The sequence below is a fragment of the Sinocyclocheilus rhinocerous genome, unplaced genomic scaffold (genome assembly GCF_001515625.1).
Source record: "Sinocyclocheilus rhinocerous isolate Xijiao unplaced genomic scaffold, SAMN03320098_v1.1 scaffold1482, whole genome shotgun sequence".
Lineage (NCBI taxonomy): Eukaryota > Metazoa > Chordata > Actinopteri > Cypriniformes > Cyprinidae > Sinocyclocheilus > Sinocyclocheilus rhinocerous.
Genome location: NW_015624221.1, coordinates 740640 through 753226, shown reverse-complemented (window position 1 = coordinate 753226; position 12587 = coordinate 740640). Strand labels below are relative to the sequence as shown.

The 12587-nt window shown below is 36.5% G+C and overlaps 1 protein-coding gene across 1 annotated transcript in view; it reads left to right on the top strand.

Moving 5' to 3' along the window:
* The window catches only part of LOC107739685 (tensin-1-like), a 207344-nt gene that overhangs the window by 26295 nt on the left and 168462 nt on the right, over positions 1-12587 (top strand). The gene's annotated exons all lie outside the window — the stretch shown is intronic.

Here is a 12587-nt window from a genome sequence, read left to right as displayed (position 1 = left end):
CAAAAACCGGTACTGAATATAATATACACATCTAGAAGCCAAATGCATTTAATACGCTGTTTATATTAATTGAGTTTAAACGTGAATATGTCTGAAAGATTGTGTAACTGTACTGTTATAAAAGAGGATCACAATGCTGAAAAAAGCACTTTCAGTATAGGCTAACTACGTTTGGATTTGAAATCAAAATAATGAATAAATGTTGTGTTTATGGTAAACAGCCGCGGATCAGGAGCGGACTGCAAGCGCGTCCTGTGTGAAAGCACAATGAGTCCGTGCTGCTTCTGCACCGCATACGTAACGCATTCGGACCGCATACGCACTGCAGATGGAGTATGTGTGAAACAGGCGTTTATGCCTAATTGAACGGAGGAATTATGGTATTCTTCTGTAGCCTGACGACCAGTAACTTTAACCGTTGTTCATGTGAACTCAAAGACAGCCTGATGCTTTGTTTATAGACTATTTGTGGGTGGCTGTTTGTTGTTTCACCTATCAATTCGTGTCGATAAAGTATAAGAGGGTAAATCATGTATAGCGATTTATCCTATATAGTGCTTGCATAAAGCAAGTAGTGCATACACTTGTAGCTGTTAAGTATCTTTGTAAGTCATTGTAAGCCCTCAAGCCCAATGAATGAAGGTAATTATTGGCCAGAATTTCAGAATTGTGCATTCCTATTTACAGCACCTTTCATTTGAATGGTTTTGTTTGACAGTCTTTTCTGATTTTTGTGACACTTGGAGGAAGTTTACCTCATGTTTTATTTTTTTTTTCAGTTCTCAGACTTCACTCAAAAATCCTTTGTTTGACAAATATAACCTTTTTTTTGGATGCCGTTTCCTGAGGATGTTATAGCAGAACTTGATCGGTCCTTTGGGTTCTCTCTTACACTTTCAATTCTCCAGGTCATTTTCCTTCCTCTCAAATCAATGCAGCATCAGTCTGTGGTGTTTTAAATGCTCCTCTTGTCCTCAGATGCTCTGGGGGCTCAACCTGCGGTGAGCGAACCCCCTACTGCGCTCCGAACCCTTTAAAGGGCAAAGAGAGCGAGACGTCCTCGGTGTGTTTGTGTGGATGCAGGGTCAAAAAGAGTGGAAGGAAAGGGAGGGGGGCGAGGTCAAAGGTCAGACTCCCCTTGCTGAGAAATGTTTTTGTGAGCAGAAGAATTGCAGCGTTGTGAAAGAAAACATTGTGGTGGGATGGATGGGGGTGGGAATCCCAAAGAGGCCACACCTCCTCAAACCAAAGTCAGGTACAGAAAGTGGGATGTTTCAAGGTGTGTTGAAGGTTGCAAGCAGGTTGTGTACTTGATTCTTGTACTGTACAAATGAGTCTGTTTTGCCATGTTATTAGCAGTTCTTTGTACACTGCAGAAAAAGTGTGCAAAAATTGTACCTTTATAGCTACAACAGCTTGTCGCTGGGGCAGTACCTTCAAAGGGACACCTTTGTACCTTCTTTACCCTAAAGAAGTGTGTATTACTACCATAGAGTAGCAATATGTACCCTTAAGGTAGAAATATTTAATCATTTTTTTACTATTATGAACCCTTTAGGGGTAAAGAAGGTACAAAGGTGTCCCTTTGACGGTACTGCCCCAGTGAAAAGTTGTTGTAAAGGTATCATTTTTGGACTTTTTTTTCTGCAAGTGTAAGGCATAGCACAAACAGTGCAGCGGACATGGGGGGGGGAACCATTTGACATTTAGCACCCATATAAGTGTAACGTCTGTGACCAGGACTGTAATTTATATGCAAATGTCAAAAGCTAAAAGGGTCTCTTAAGCCATAAAACCCAAAGATCATGCATGATTCTACGCAGACGCTACATTAACCTAGGTTGTATTATGTTTTAGTTTTTCACATAGGCTTTTTCGAGACACATATATACATGGGGCAGTAAGCAACAACCCGAAACACCCTAGCAACCACACAGCAACATGTCCAACCTTATTTTGTCAGTATAATATCACAGAAGCGTGGCTGTTGACTGTTGAGGTGAATGAATGGGGCCCCAATGCTGGACCCAACCATCTTATCCTGGCACTGGAATATTATGGACACATTGGGATGGGCTCTTCCGATATGTTGACAAACTCCAGCGTTGTGGTGGCATATTTTACGTGGATTAGCAACACTCACACATTTCCAGCTCCTCGAGTTCATTTGCAGGGGAAGATGTTGTGTTTTTGCCTCGGTATGGTTGGAGGGAGTGATTGATGTATCAGGTAAATACAAGAGAGTGGATTTTTAAGTGTTTGTGTGTGTGTCTAAGGGATTTATGAGCAGACTTAGGGTGAGTGTATTTGTATAAGGTGAATTTTAAGGGTGACTGTGAGTGTACTGTATGTGTGGTTTTTGGAGATTTATGCTGTGTTGTTGTGTTGAGCATGGTATGTTGAGGCAGATATATGAGAATGAGTAATGTTTAACAGGGCTAAATGATTGGACAGGGAGAATGAAATAACGCCACTTGGAGGCTCTACTTTTGAGAGCTTTACTGAGCAAATAAAACTGAAATTACATACTTGTTCACTCATTCACTGTTTCTAGTGGATGCCACAGCATTATCAGCAAGAAGTGAAATGAGAAGAAATGAGTGGGTGAATTAGAACACTGTAATTTAGGCACTGACTAATTTCATATACTGACTATGAAGGCAGAATTTTTTAGGATTTGGACACAGCCAATAAACCAGGCTGACTATATAAATTTTAAGATGATAAATATTTAAGATGATATATATAGTGCACAATATTGGGAACAGAGAGTGATTTCGAACACTTTGTTTCTTTCTGTAGAAGGGAAAGGCTTTGTAAGGTGACTGTATACATTAGGAATGTGTGTGTGTGTGTGTGTGTGTGTGCTGGGGCTCCGCACTCCGATCCGCTGTAGCATGCTGCTTTTAAGAGGAGGTGTTTAAGTAACCACTGCTGCAATTTAACATCACTTATGGGCATATCTGAATACCCTGGAATGACTTCATTCACATTGTTAATTTACAGATTAAATGCTAAGAGGATTGTAGGTGAATGGCTGTATTTACCACGCCTGCCCAGACGCCTACAGACACTTTCCCATGATGCTTGGTTGGGTTTTCACATGGAGAGACCAATGCTTTCCAACTGTACTAGGACATAAAACCTGAAACCTTAACAAATGACCCTACATGGTTGAGTAGCATACTTAATGTACTCAAATTTCAACCCCATTCTTAAAACTATATGAATGTCATTGCATTATATAACACATTGAAATGGTCAAACCAAAGGCTGTGTTTGAAATAACATGTTACCATACTACTCTTCTAAATCTGTTTCTTCTAAATCCAAGTCTGTTTCTTTCCCTTACTATTTGTGCACTATGTAGTATGTTTACCACTGTATCCCACAATACAAAGTCCTCAATTCAATACCGCTTAATATAATTACAATATCATTTGTAGTGATTTTTTGACTAATTATTTGACTCCAAAAGATATGATCTACACATTTGTTTTAATTAAGTGCAAAATATTATTTATTAAGATGATAACAGGGTGCCACTAATTAAATATGCAACCTGAAAAATAAGATATATATTATATATTATAAAAGGGTAAATAATACGTTTTTTTAATAATACACTATATTATACACTATAATACACTTAGTAATAATCTCTTTATATATATATACACACGCTACCGGTCAAAAGTTTGGGATCAGAACGATTTTTAATGCTTTTTTACAGGAGTTTCTTATGCTCATCAAGGCTGCATTTATTTGATCAAATATACAGGAAAATTTTTTATATTGTGATATATTAATATGATGTAAAATAACGTTTTTCTATTTTAATATACATTAAAATCTAATTTATTCCTGTGATGCAAAGCTGAATTTTCAGCATCATTACTCCAGTCTTCAGTGTCACATGATCATTCAGAAATCATTCTAATATGCTGATTTATTATCAGTGCTGAAACTGCTGTGCTGCTTAATATTGGATATATTGGAACATGTGATACTTTTTTTCAGGATTCTTTGACGAATAAAAAAATATTTATATTTTGAATAAATGCTGTTCTTTTTAACTTTTTATCGATCAAAGAATCCTGAAAGAAGTATCACAGTTTCCAAAAAAATATTTGGTAGCACAACTGTTGCCAACATTGATAATTATAATAATAAATCAGCATATTAGAATGATTTCTTAAGGATCATGTGGCACTTTATACTAAAGTAATGGCTGATGGAAATTCAGCTTTGCATCACAGAAATAAATTATATTTTAAAGGATATTAAAATAGAAACCATTATTTTATATTGTAATAACATTTTGCAAGATTACTATTTTTTTCTGTATTTTTGATCAAATAAATGCAGCCTTAATGAGCATTAGAGACTTCTTTAAAAAAACATTACAAGTCTTGCTGATCCCAAACTTTTGACCAGTAGAGTGTGTGAGTGTGTATATATATATATATATATATATATGTATGTGTGTGTGTGTGTGTGTATAATTAGCTTAACTTATATGTAATATTTATGGAAATATAAATATTTAATTTTTCATTTGTTTCTATTGTTTATTTTAAATTGAACAATAAAAACATGCTAAATACTCTGAATACTGCACAACAATAAACAGCATGAATTAGTAATTAGTATTCTATTCCATTCCGAACATAGCCAACATTTAGCTAGCATAATTTGTCTGTGTATCTATAATTTGACTGTTTATCTAATTCAATGACATTCAGACGTTTTTTAAGTGTGACTTAAGTGTCCAAATACTTTTTGGGACACATGCTTGCTTCTCCCCTGAGCAGAGTGAGCTTATGATGGAAACACACCTCCTTTCCTGCCTCAGTGCTGATGGCCGTGTGCCCAGTCTGTGTCTGGTCGAGCTGAAAGGATGGAGAGAAAGTGAATGTGTGTCAGAACGAGTGAGAGACCGAATCATAAGGCGGGGTCTGGACCTGATGGATGAAGCTTTCAGTTACTAAATGAAAGCATATTAGCAGGCACCTTGATACGTATGGCTCAATTAAAGGTGTCGTGAACTGAGAAATCTAAATTCCCTTGATCTTTTGACATATAAGAGATCACTCTACTATAAAAACATCCTGTAAGTTTCAGAACTCAAAACTTTCTCGTTAGTCTAAAACAGCTTATATTGAAGCCAATCTGCCAAAATGACAGGTTGTGGAATGTGCCACTTTATGACGCTATAGTGTGGCTAAACCCCGCCTCCGCAGAAGAAGATCAATGCTGGTTCTGCATCACTGCCTGTTTAGCCCCGCCCACCGATTCACACATGTAGTGTAAATAATGAGAGAGGCAAACGCAGGTCTACACAGAAACCAAACGATAAAGATGCTCCGAAGACAACAAGACACTGTGCAGAGTCAAGTTGTGGAAAAACACAGTCTTTGCATCGCCTTCCTTCTGATCCCAACATTAGGAAAGAGTGGATGAACTTTATTTTTAATGAAGTTCCAGACCGCGTCAGTAAGAACTCGGTCCGCAGATTCATTTACAAACAAGAAACAATTTGACTGAGGATTTTCAGAAAGATTGAAACTAAAAGACGATGCTGTGCTGACTAACTGTGTGAGTAACTGTTTTTATTGCATGGTCATTATTGCTTATTGTTACAGATCGTTTGATATGTACTGAGAATTTATGTGTTTTTAAGCTAAATCACAGCAGCGTCCATTCTACATACACAACTGTTAGCCAATCATAGCAGTGGGCGTTTACTTCGAGTCTACAATCCGCCACGCCTAATCAAACAGAGCGTTCCGATGAGGGGGTCAAAACAGAACAGAATACTTCTGAATTATGTTTTATGTTTTAATGTTTTAAAGGGGTCATATGATGCTTTTTTAAAGATCATTATTTTGTGTATTTGGTGTAACAGAATATGTTGACATGCTTTAATGTTCAAAAAACACATTATTTTTCAAATACTGTACATTATTGTAGGTCCTATATGCCCCGCCTCTCTCAAACACGTCGTTTTCTACAAAGTCCCTCCTTCCGACAAGCGCAGTCTGCTCTGATTGGCCAGCTGACCCAGTGCATTGTGATTGGCCGAACACCGCAAGCACTCGTCGGAAATGTAACGCCCCTTACCATAATCGCGAGCTTCATCTTTCAAAATAAATGTAAAGACGGAGCCCGAAAGGGGAACAGAGTCGCGTGACAGACAGTGATGAAGATGCGGGCGTGTTAGAATGAGCCGTTTTAGGGGGGCGTGGCAGAGTCTTAACTTTGATAAAGAATATCTCTTTGGTTTTGAGACTTTAGTCTTTGCAACTTCAGGGATCTTATCTATGCACAATCAGCTTGTAACACTCCAAAGAGAAAGGAAAACTTGAAATCGCATCATATGACCCCTTTAATGTTATGTTTTAATTATGTTTTTTGATGTAAAAAATTTGATTACATTATAAGTGGACCTCAGAGAACAGTATAAAATAATTTAAAAAAAGGCAGTTCATGACCCCTTTAAAGGAATAGTTCACTTAGAGATCAGCTTCATTGTTCCAAACCTTTATTTCATGGAATAGCACTTCCTGTCTGTGTCCCACCCCACTGCAGAGCTGTGAGAATAGAATGTTTCTCCTCCAGCTCCTCTAGGAAACTTCTTCCCTTACGTCAAGTTCAAAGAAAGCCATCAAAGAGAGTCACAGGTGGCTTTACAGCAGCGTCTCTCTCACACACACCACCATCTGGAATCACTGTTGTTCTGTGGTAACTGCATCTGAGACCAGGTGCTGCTGGAGCTCATAGTGGTACGCTTTCTTCATGTAGAGGAGAGTCTGACTGACACACCAGAGATGACAGCCGCAACTAGGGCTGATACTTATTCTGTGTTCACATTTATTCTGTGTTTACTTATTTACTTTTATGGATTTTTAATATCTAAAATGTAGAATTCAGACTTGTGTATTGTATTCAGTTCCATGTGTGTGTGTGTGTGTGTTTTTTTTTGTTTTTTTTTTACTTGTTTGTACTTAAAAAATAATGTTCAAAAGTTTGGGGCCAGTAAGATTTTTAATGTTTTTTTTTTTTTGCTCACCGAGGCTAAAACACAATAAAAATGCAATAAAAAGAGTAATATTTTGAAATATTTAAAATAGCTATTTTATATTGTAATATTTTTTAAATTGTAATTTATTTCTGTGATGCAAACCTTACATTTCAGCATCATTATTCCAGTCTTCAGTGTGAAATGATCCTTCAGAAATCATTCTAATATGCTGATTTGCTGCTCAAAAAACGTATTATTATTATTATTATTATCAATGTTGTGCTGCCTTATATTTTTTCCCAGGATGAATAAAACATTTATTTAAAGTAGATTTTTTTGTAACAATTTAAAAGTCTTTTCTGTCACTTTTGATCAATTTAATGCATCCTTGCTGAATTAAAGTATTTTTTTTTAAAAAAATTTTGAGTTGTTTTTAAGTGTATTTATGCGCATTTTGTCTTTGTACTTAACGATTTTTCACTTGTTTCTACTTTGTTAAAAAATATTAACATATAGATTTGAAAAATATTAAAATATATTTATTTAGTGATATGGCCCTATCGACAGAGCTATCAGTGCCTGATCACCTGTTGCTTCTCATCTGAAAACCTTAATCAATCAGGAAAAGAGTGGCCTGCATGCTGCTGTCTGGAGCCCATCATGCCCTGCTCCGTGAGCCGCCCCACCTTGTCCTCTCTCTGGGGTGAGAGGCTGTATTGTCTGCTGTATAGATTGGTTGTCTGAATGAGGCTGAGGGTCTTTCCCAGGGGCTTAGCGTCTCGGCGAGGGGGCTGTATATACAGTTACGCAGGCCATGGGAGATGATGTGTGCCCTGCTCCAGGGGCTCGGCCTTTGTGCCCATCTGAGAGAGTGAGATGGGCCATTTGAAAGGCTGGCAGTGTTTGGGGTGATGGGATTGGGTAATTCGTAACCACATGCATTTCAATAGACTGTGGAAGGTTAGCCAGCCCTCCCCATTATTCCTGCATCCCCAGCCACAACGTTCCTCAACAATAACCCATATCCCAGAGCGCCCGCATTGTCCTGACACAATTGCGTAACAGCGGAGCCTGGCCATGTTGTTTTGGCGGTATGTTTACGTATGTATTTTTGGAGTAAACAAGGGAGTATGAGTAGAGGAGCGTGTTTCCATTTGTGGGCCAAGATTATTTCTGTCAGTGTTTCAGAGTTCAGATTGAGACATCTTCCTGTATGGCCTCTTGCGCTTTATTTTGCTGTCTTTTTATGTGTCCTGTGGCTCAATCAGTGTATGTACAAATGTGCAGAATGTGGCAGTGTGAGAAAGTGTTTTGATTTCAGATTCATTCATCCAAAGTGAACATTTAGGCATTGATTTACTCACCCTCAAATTGTTCCAAATACTTTTTTCTTCCTATCATTTGTTGCATTGAATTTGATCAGTGTTGATTTTTTTTTTTTTTTTTTAATGGCTGATAGAACTTATTTTCCCTTCAATACAGTACCAAGTATTATAGAGGCTAATATTTTCAATATTGATACCAGTAATTTTTTTAAACACATTTATGGCAAGCTATTTTCCAATCATTATTAACATACACTAATATATGTTATTATTGTTATCATTATTATTATTATTATTATTATTTACAACAACAACAGCAAGAATACATCATGTTCTATAATTGTTAATAAATAAAAAATAAGAATAAATGAAATATTAATAATAGCAATAATAATTGATTGTATGTATGTATGTATGTATGTATGTATATGTTTTTTTTTTTTTTAAAAACCACAATAAAATATTTATTTATTTATTCATTTGCATAAGAAGATAATTATTTAAATACTGCACTGCTCTGTTTGTTTGAATCCACTGTTCAGATGACTGAATGGAGAAATAATTCCTCTCCTACGCAACTATTTGCTAACACAGTTCATTTTTTCCACCTCGTAGCTTTTTTGCATACATTTTGTATTATATTTTTGTGTAATGTTTTTATGTGAGAATTGTTTCTCCTCCAGCATCAGTGTCAGTCCACATATAAATGACTTTGACATATTCCTCCTATATTGACCACTTTAAATCCATATTGCTCGCCGTTGACTGTTTTACTAAAGCCGCCCGCTGGCGGTGAGCCCGGGTGCGAGGGCCCGTTCATCGCTGCTTGCAGCTTTAATTATTATTATTATTTACAACAACAACAGCAAGAATACATCATGTTCTATAATTGTTAATAAATAAAAAATAAGAATAAATGAAATATTAATAATAGCAATAATAATTGATTGTATGTATGTATGTATGTATGTATGTATATGTTTTTTTTTTTTTTAAAAACCACAATAAAATATTTATTTATTTATTCATTTGCATAAGAAGATAATTATTTAAATACTGCACTGCTCTGTTTGTTTGAATCCACTGTTCAGATGACTGAATGGAGAAATAATTCCTCTCCTACGCAACTATTTGCTAACACAGTTCATTTTTTCCACCTCGTAGCTTTTTTGCATACATTTTGTATTATATTTTTGTGTAATGTTTTTATGTGAGAATTGTTTCTCCTCCAGCATCAGTGTCAGTCTGAAGTTTTGATATTTCAGGATTGTATGGCTGCAGATGTTTTGGCATATATCAAACAAACCATATGGATTACTTCTCTGATGCTGTTATGCTGATTTTTGGTCCTTTAAAGATTTTTCAAATATTATCCTTATGTTTTCCGCAAAATCAATAGAAACATCGTACAGATTTGGTGAGTAAATGATGACAAGTAAGGTCTTTTTTTGGGTGAACATTGACTTTTGATAGATCCTTTAATTCCTGTTTTTTTGTACTGAGTTGTATACAAGCAGTTGACAGACTGCAGTCTATGTAGTATCTGTATGTGTAGATTGTGATGGTATCATCCAGTATCTGGTAAAGACTCACGGATCTCAGACTGGGGCTCCTGCCAGGCTCATTGATTGTTTCTGGCTAATTAGATTAGACTAATCACATTAAGTTGGTGCCGAGGCGCGTCCTGATGGCGGAATAGAAATGAGACCGTGTCATTGTTGGCACATAGCCGTCAATGTCACACCGTCCCATAGAGTTTCATTCCGTTGAGGTCTTTAGATAAACCATCTTTGTTTGGTCTGTCCACTGCATCTCATGGGAGAAGATGGCAAGAAATTAACCCTCAAGCATGATCACAGCATTCCTTTCCATTGAGGATCATAAAGACAATAAAAACGGTACAGAATTGAGATCATCTGGCATTATGTTTATAGAGCTGGTACAGATTCAGTAGCTGTCTTGTTTACTGTGGCGTCAAACATTTGAAAATTAGACTAGGATTGACTAGTCTCAGTCTATAAATCCAGATGTCGACTCATATTACTGTACATCGAGGAGGTCTGTCTTGTACAGTCATTTCCTCCATATTCATGGATTTTTCTCATGCAGCAATTGATGTCTGCTAAGCTCTGCCCCCTTAGTTACTGTTGCTCACGCAGACAAACGTTACAGAATGAAGACACTTGGGAGTTTGTTGTCCAAGTGTCTATATATATATATATATATATATATATAGATTAGACTAAATTCCATTGAGGATCATAAAGACAATAAAAACGGTACAGAATTGAGATCATCTGGCATTATGTTTATAGAGCTGGTACAGATTCAGTAGCTGTCTTGTTTACTGTGGCGTCAAACATTTGAAAATTAGACTAGGATTGACTAGTCTCAGTCTATAAATCCAGATGTCGACTCATATTACTGTACATCGAGGAGGTCTGTCTTGTACAGTCATTTCCTCCATATTCATGGATTTTTCTCATGCAGCAATTGATGTCTGCTAAGCTCTGCCCCCTTAGTTACTGTTGCTCACGCAGACAAACGTTACAGAATGAAGACACTTGGGAGTTTGTTGTCCAAGTGTCTATATATATATATATATATATATATAGATTAGACTAAATAATCTAAATAAATAAATAAATTCATTCATTCATTCATTCATTCCAGCTTATGTTTATTTTATAAACTAATTTTTTTTAAATGTATTTTATAAGTATGTGTTTGTGTGGTTTTAGTTTTAGATAAGTATAATAACCTTGTACTGTACTGCTATTTTTCTTTTTCTTTTTTTTTCCAGACTTGTAAAGTCTTGCTTATTGTAGAGTACTGTTTTTTTTTTTTTTAGGGAATTTTAGGTTGGTTTCACAATGAATGCTGTAACATAGATATAAGTAAATCCCCATGAAGTGTTAAATCATGATAGACTTCTGTTACCGGTCATCATGCACGTTATCAACAAATTTATTTACTTAAGTTCTTTAGCACTCTCTTGCTCGTATCTCTTGGTTGAACATTAAATCTAGGCAGGAAAAAGAAACGTCAGACATCATTATGGAAATCGAAAACATGGGGGCCTAAAAGAAGGGGTTCTGCTCCGGGGAGCACAGCCCATCTGAGCCTGTCAGATCCAAATGTGTGGTTCCAGCTTACATTACACACCTGCAGCGGCCCAAATCCTGTCCATGTCTCTCTTGTTTTTGGATGACCCCTCTCAGCTCCTACTGAGGGTGGAAGCACAGGGTGCCTCAGTCATACCTAAACGCAGCTGCACCATTCCCAAATAAGGTTCTGTGTTTCATTGAAAATGCTCTGGGTTCAATTTTCACTTTAGAGAAGAGAGAACAAGGCGATCTCAACATTTTGTTTGTCTTTAGATAAGCTGCTTTTCTTGTACATGTGCACACTCAGAAGAATAGGGATATACAGTACATATGTAACTTGAAATTATTAGGCACTGGGTGAAATAATGGCAATTGCTAAAATAATGTCAGCCGGTAACAATTTAGCTATTCTTTTTCCCCACAAAAATATAAAGCAGCCCAGCTGATTTCAACATTGATAATCAGAAATGTTTCTTGAGCAAATCAGCATATTATAATGATTTCTGAAGGATCATGTGACACTGAAGCCTGGAGTAATGATGCTGAAAATTCAGCTTTGCATCACAGGAATAAATTACTTTTAAATATAGTTTTTACTGTGTTTTTAGTTAAACGAGGCCTTGATGAGTGCAAGAGAATTAAATTAAGCATTAAAAAATAGCAATAAAAAAATCATATATATATATATATATGAGCAATATCACTCGAGAGTGATATTGCGTTTATACAACAGTTCGACGGAACGTGTGTAATTAAACAAGAAACAACAGAGTGCCTAATAAAACCCTCTTTTGTGCGGAACTACTTCCTTCCGTCACTGATTCAAAGCTCAAGTTGACAGTTACACATACATCACTTTTAGAATTCATATCAAGGGCATGTGCTGCTTCAATTAGGTTATTAGTGAGAAATAGTCAGGTTATAAGAGAGAAACAATGCGGCAAGACGTGCATCCAAATGAGAGAGAGAGAGACCGCAAAGCTAGACGTTTCTTCTTATATTAACTAACGAACTCTACGATTAGCTCAGTGAATAATTAACAAAAAAACATAGACCCGGCTAGAACAAGCGGAGTGATACAAAATTGTAAAAGGGCGTTCCTGTAGCGATACCAGTACAATATCTCACGGT